This window comes from Poecilia formosa, unplaced genomic scaffold, assembly GCF_000485575.1.
Source record: "Poecilia formosa unplaced genomic scaffold, Poecilia_formosa-5.1.2 Scaffold27, whole genome shotgun sequence".
In the NCBI taxonomy this organism is placed as follows: domain Eukaryota; kingdom Metazoa; phylum Chordata; class Actinopteri; order Cyprinodontiformes; family Poeciliidae; genus Poecilia; species Poecilia formosa.
Genome location: NW_006799966.1, coordinates 1702778 through 1709637, shown reverse-complemented (window position 1 = coordinate 1709637; position 6860 = coordinate 1702778). Strand labels below are relative to the sequence as shown.

At 35.9% G+C, this 6860-nt stretch overlaps 1 protein-coding gene and 1 long non-coding RNA gene across 11 annotated transcripts in view; one reads left to right on the top strand and one right to left on the bottom strand.

Moving 5' to 3' along the window:
• LOC107835861 (uncharacterized) overlaps nucleotides 1–6820 on the bottom strand; it is an 11135-nt gene extending 4315 nt beyond the window's left edge. Inside the window, exons 1-2 of the long non-coding RNA XR_001661685.1 lie at nucleotides 6699–6820; nucleotides 96–222 (exon numbers count right to left, since the gene is read on the bottom strand). This is a non-coding gene — a long non-coding RNA (uncharacterized LOC107835861). The remainder of the gene's footprint in view (nucleotides 1–95; nucleotides 223–6698) is intronic.
• Nucleotides 1–6860, top strand: part of greb1l (GREB1 like retinoic acid receptor coactivator) — a 55670-nt gene that overhangs the window by 5832 nt on the left and 42978 nt on the right. The window lies entirely within an intron of this gene.

The following is a 6860-nucleotide window of genomic DNA, read 5'->3' as shown; positions in this document are numbered from 1 at the left end:
AACCAACCTAGGGAACAAGTTAAAGCCAACAAATCAAACAAGAAGTTTTCAAACTGAAAAATATGACTAATTACAAGGATGCTACCAATCAGTACATTTTCCAGATCTTTGGTAGTTTTCCTAAAGTGAAGCTCCCCAGCTTTCAGAAGATGGGTGGATTCTTAAGCTTACTGGTGTCGGATCATAATGTGTTTCCTCCTCCCGGTCCACTTCATTACGGCTCTGGTAAAACAATGAATAAATACAGCTAGTGATTTAAACATGCATAAGCAAGCTGTTCACCCATATTAGCAAAGAATTGTCCTAAACAAATCTTGCAAAACAGTTGCAGATTTACACCAAATGTATTACTGTGTCAGAAACTTTTAAGTAAAGAAACTAAAAATGGAAGAATCCACACAGTATTTTTGTGTCCCATGTCACTGGAGTCTATTTTTATGTGCTATCAGAAATATTTCCAAGCAGTCAAATGTGTCTTTCTTGTAGTAAACTAATTGTTTAGAAGCCTAACTTCGGCCAAATAATCTTAGTTAGCACTGCAGCACAGCGACTGAGCTTAACTCACCAAATAGCAGTGGATAGCAACAAGTAGAGGCAGCTTGATTCTGTGATTTACTGAACACAAGGAACTACTTCCAACATCTCAATAAAACGACTTTATGTTGTGGGGAAAAATATGATGGAGCTAGTCAGAGCTAATCATTTTGTCCATTCGCTATTTTGTGCATTTGCAATTAATTTATCTCCGGATGAGACTTGTAGCTTATACATTTAACATCAGTTTTTTTTTTATATGTTTTATTTATACTGAAATGGCATATCATCCAATATCCCAGAAGTACAAGAAGGATAGATGTCAAAATCTTGATGCAGAATATAAAAAAAAAAAACTCAGAGTAGCCTTGGATTCAATCAAAACATGGCGGAAGTTAAAGTTTTTATAAGTCATCAACCACATAGTACTTCACAAACTGCTTGTGAACATGATTCTGTAGAGTTTATCTGCATAAATTGAATAGAAATCCATTGTCAGTGGCTTGACTAATAGTAACTAGCTTGAAAAAAAAAAAAAACTGGAAAATTCTGCTGTGTTTTTTATAACTTGCAACCAAACATGTTCAGTTTGGATGTGGAATCATTCTTGGACCCAAATTATCCCTTCTGAAAGAAATCAAGCATCTTTTTTTCCAGTCTTCACGTGATATTCAAAATCCAGGCATGCTAATAAATAAAATTACATCTGTGAAAAGTTTTGCACGCAGCTTGCAATAAAAACAAATAGCCCCCTTTACAAATTTCAGTATCTTTCTCCACTTTTATGGTAACAGTTTTGAGTGTGAGGAAGACTGAAATTGATATCCAATGAACTCATTTAGGTAGTTATACATCAGTTGATATTTAACCAAACACTAAAATGAAAAGAGCCTTTCTACTCTGATTTGCAGAGCTAAATGTGTTCCACATGCATTCTTGTAAACATTAAGCCTTTTATAATAAGCCAGGAACATTGTGTTCACTGCAAATGTCTGGGTCCAAATCAATGAAAGAAAACCTTCAGTGCCTGTAAATCACTCTGTGTTAGTCAGAAGCGGTAGTTTGAACAGCTTAGTCTCCCGGAGTGCGCATCTGGAAACACTCATTTATGGATGGACCAAGTCTCGTTGTTGATATGAGTTCAGTGGAAGCATGAATAAAATGTAAGCATATCCTGCCTATCTAAGTGTTTAAATCTGTGCTAAGAAATGCATCAAATAGTCCAAGGGAGTGAAAGCACTGATAAGGGCTGGAGTTCAGCTAAAGGGAGGCTTTGGTGGGGAAGAGAAGGGTGAAAACGGATAAACAGATGTGGGAGTGATGAAAAGCTAAACAAGGCAGCTGAACAGAAATGATATGAAATATGGAGAAATATTTTGAATCTTTATGCTTAAGATTTGAAACTATGGCTGTGATATAATTACGAAATGGATATGCAGTGAGGTGAAATGTGAATCAAACTGTTGGGGACATATAAAGTTGTATGACACACTTGACAATTGGATCATTAAAACCAATGTGACAAAAGCCTGTGCCCCTCCCCCCGCTTAAAAGAGATGTCAAAGGTCTGTGACCCTTTCCATTTATGTGCATTGATCCCTTTGGCAGGGGGAGGGCCTTCCTCCTCGCTGCCGTCCACCGTCAGCTGTTACTGTATGTCTTAGTTTCACCTGCAGGAAGTCCTTTATTCCGTTTAAATATCCTTTATTTTTTCCTGTTTAAATGCAAACGTTTTATTCTTTGGTAGTTTTCGCCTTGCGTTCTGAAAGAATACTCAAATAATTATTTTTTTGTAAGAGACACTAAACTTTGTTTTTCCTGCATGTCAAATAATTTATTTTTAATCACTACTGAGCATCACTGAAAAAACTAAACTAAATGGTCATTACTGTACTGAAGTATTTGACTTCTTATTCCACATCTTAAAAGGTAGTCAAGACATTTTGCATAGTAGTATGGATAACAATTACATGTAATCATGCATGCAGTGTCTTACAAAATAATTCATGATTGTAGTAACTTTTATATCACAGATTGCATACATTATACATTTCATTGCAGAGATGTGTGCTTCATGCCAGGTAGGTTTAATTCCTGCTTAAAGGTTGCTAATTTCAAAAGGTACTTTTAATCTGACAAGTCTCATCAGAAAGCATTTATTAAAATGTATTAAATATGACTGTATATTATTTTATACAGGCTATGTAAATATTTAGTTTGAACTGTTCATATGAAAGGAGTTAACCAAATCCATCTTTCATTGAAACATTATTTGAAAGTGTTGCAACTATTTTACTTGTGCATAACTTGTGTCACAGACTTAGGGAGTGAAGGAGTCTAGTTTTTTTTTTTTACAGAATAAGAGAGTTAAGGGTTTTAAGGATGAAACCCCCCTCTGTTCTTTTCTCACAGCAGAAGAGTGTGGCTTTTTAGTGATTGATGAAAGCTGACTGTCAGGAAGGTAGGGCATGCAGAGTTGGAGAACAACCAAACAGACAGGCCTGAATATTCTGGTCTTTGTTGCTAGGGAGGCTTTGGATAAAAATTGTGTGAGATAATAGATGTGTGTGTGTGTGTGTGTGTGTGTCTGCGTGTCTATGTGGATTTATGTATGGTTGGAACACGACCCCAGTAGATTGCACTTCCTCCTGTCCTCTTATCTGAGATTCTGACTTGCAGTTCAAGCTCTTATCTGTCTCCGCTGGATCACTGACTGACTCAGTGAAGTGAACCCAGTCTGCTCTGTCTCTACTTACTCGTCTTAATGTGTGGCTTTAAATACAAAGCTTACATAGTCAAAGGAGTTTTACTTCCAGCCTTTGTTCCTGCGCTACTTATCTGAAGATCAAAACCAAAATAAACTATTTGGCAGAAATGGAACGAACTACTGTGCGCATGAAATGTTTGTCAGGAAACAGTATTAGGTGCAAGGGCATGCATGCGTTTCCAGAGAAATGTCGAGATGTCAAGTTTGAAGAGGAATGTCTCTTCTGTTTGCTGATTTGAACTCTTTGACACAGAAATGACTTTACAGATACTCTGAGGCATGAAGCCTGGGTTCATATCTACAGTGGTCCTCTTTTTTTTATATCTACTTTTTTAGATTTTTGTGGGCTCCATTACACCAGTATGAGCTCACGAAGTGCAAAGTGTTCACAATGCTTCACAGAGAGCACTTATAAATAACACAGCCTCATTCTTGCCATTGAAACCTGGAAAGCATCTGTCTGAGAATCCCCCCTTGCACTCCGCTGTTATGGAACACTGTGTTCTCACTGGGTGTACCCCTACTCACAGGTGCCAACTCTGCAGGAACACAGTCTGCAGCCAGAAATTTCTTCCTGCACCTTTCTTGTTCTCCTAAAAGAGAACAGTGTGTACTGTGTCATGGAGAGGATTGAACCGCAATTGTCTGGGGGAGAAGTCTGGGGGGGTTATTTTTAGGTTAAATTTTATTGTTGGGGTCTTCGTTTTTTCTTCATGCAATTTTCCTTACGCACTGATGATCATCTTTTTGATTGTAGTGAATAAGATTTCTCGAGGTTGCTAGCTTATCCTCTAAACATTCACGTAACTGTCTGTTTTGAATTAAATTCGGAGTACTGATTAAAGGGGTGCTCAAGCTTAAATATGTGTGTGTAAAAATGACAACCATCCAGTCAATATGTGACTTAACATTTTGTCAATTAAATACAGAAAGTGAAAAGTTGAGGTTACTCCCTCTTCCTGATTTAGCATTTCCACACGGATATCTGTGGGTCAGGGTGACACAAATTTTGTCATCTGTCCAAACCTGCACCAGTGGAAAATTTCTGCTCACATGAGATATATTCACTGCTTACTTTGATGAACAGAAATATTATTTTTAGATGCTACAAAAGGTTTTGCCTTAGTCTACTCACTGAATTTCTGTCAAAACATTTTAAGCTTTATATTACCATACATTAAGTTATAATACTACCGTATATTAAGATAAGTTATGTGCCATTTTATTTTTTAATACTTTAAAGAATATGAATGATTGAATTTCTTTAAGCTCTCACAACAAAAATTAAAATAAAGCCATGAAAGGTACTAAATATGGTTAAGCCTAAATTTATCAATGCCTCTAATAAATCTAGGTTTAAACTAATCTTAGTTTAAATTTCTGACTGGGAATAATACATCTGATCCCTTAATCTGTGGAGGGAGCTAAAAACTTGGATGATGGCAGGGATTGCACTCAAACCTCGAAAACCTGGAGCTCATCAGCACTGAGAAATCGGCAAAATATCAGCGGAAAAATACAAAAAGCTGAAAGATTTATAAGCTTCAGCAGCTGAGATGGGAGAGACTAGTGGCCTAGTCAAAGCCCAGACCTCAATCCAATACTGTATTGAGGACAGGACTTGAAAGGGCCGTTTCTCAGCCGTAACATGACAGGATTAGAAGAGTTTTGGAAGTTTTAAGGTGTATACATGTGCGGGCCTGGCTGAGACCTACAGACTTCATGATGTGATTTCAGCCAAAGATGCATCTAGAAAATTCTGACTTGAAGGGGGTGAATATTTATGGAATACCATATTTTTTAATTGGCATTATTTTGTAGAAATCAGTTTTCGCATTGAAATTAAACTTTTCTTTTTTTTTTGTAATATACTTTCTTAGAAATAGCCAAATTTTGATGATCATGATTTGTAAAGATGTAAAAGGGCCAAACATCCAAAGGGTAAATATGTTTTATAGGCATTGGATATTGTCATGGCAGTATAAATGTTTGCAATATGTTGCAGGACTGTTTGAAGTCCTGTTTACAGGAAAAACCTTTCAGCTTTTTGTATTTTGTATGAAGGACTGTTTGAAGTTTCATTATTGGTGGCTAGTGTGTTGAAAGTGTTATAACTTGAATTTGCATGCTAATATTAGTACAGCTGGACAGTTTTATGGAAGCAGATGCTCACACTAGACACAAATGGCTTTGCACAAAATGCTAAAAATCAGAGTGTAGAACAGATGAGAAAGAGAAAACAAGAAAATAGGCATATTTTAGACGTCACTGCAAGATTTCCAACATAGCTGGAAAAAAAAAAACTTATTAGGAAAAATATATATATTTTTTTAAGTCTAAGTATGTTAATTTCATTGACTTAGGGCTTAAGAGTTTTGAACGTATTAAGAATTTGTTAACAGTCAACCTATTAACCACGATAAGTCTAACCTGAACCTTGTTTGCAAGCCAATTTCCTTGTTTAATTTTGATGTAAATAAGATTAACTTTTATTGCTATGAAAATCTCTGGAAGATGTTTGAAAGAAATTCTTTCTGCTTTATTATTATTATTTTTTTTTTGCTTTTATTTCTTCTTTTACGTCTTACATTTTAGTGAAGTGGATCTCATTAGAAATACAGTGTCAGGTAAAAATATGTTTTACCTGACACTATTTTGTGTCCCAAGGCAAGGCGTCACAAGAAACATCTCATTGTGGACAAAACTAATAAACTCCTGAAGACAAAAGGTCTCCAACCTTCTTAATACTTGCGCTATATGTCTTAAAGTCAAATTACTTGTGGGTCCCACAAAATCTTTATAAAAAGACAAAATTTACAACAAAAAAAATGCTAATATCATGACTTTTATGTGCTCAATAGTAATCTAAACATGCAGTATTTCCATTAAGTAAACCAAATAGAAGGGAGTAAAATGATTGTGAATCCAAAACCATACTTTGGGCATCCCTTCCTTTAAATATAGAAAGCCCAGGCCTATTGTAAATGTAACAGACAATATGTGACAGGACTTTACAAGTTCTTCTTGGCTCTGCATTCAATCTAAATGAGCTTCAGCTACTTTGAAAAGAAGAATGGAAAACATTCCAGTTTCTAGATGTGCAAAACTGATAAACACATACCTGAAAAGGGTTTCAGAGGTAAAGGTGCTTCTACAAATACTGCGTTAAGAAGATGCATGCAATGCAACACTTTTCAGATTGTTTGTGAATCATAAAGCCTTGTGTCATTTTCCATGCCCTTCACAATTATGAAGTCCTTTATGTTGATCTATTACACACACAAAAACATCATAATTTTATCAACAGACTTACTAACTAGTTACCATTGCATAGATATTACTCTGCTAACATAAATAGTAGAACACAAGACTTATAAAAAAATAAAACCTCACTCACCTAGAATATAAACAATAGCAGCAGCCATCCTCAATGTTTGCATGCTGAACTGTAGAACTCAGTCATCTAAAAGCCTGCTAAAATTAGATCCTCACAGCTGCAGGGGAAGCTGCCAGCCATCCATTTCACATGAAACAATGGAGGGAGAGTTTATTATATGTG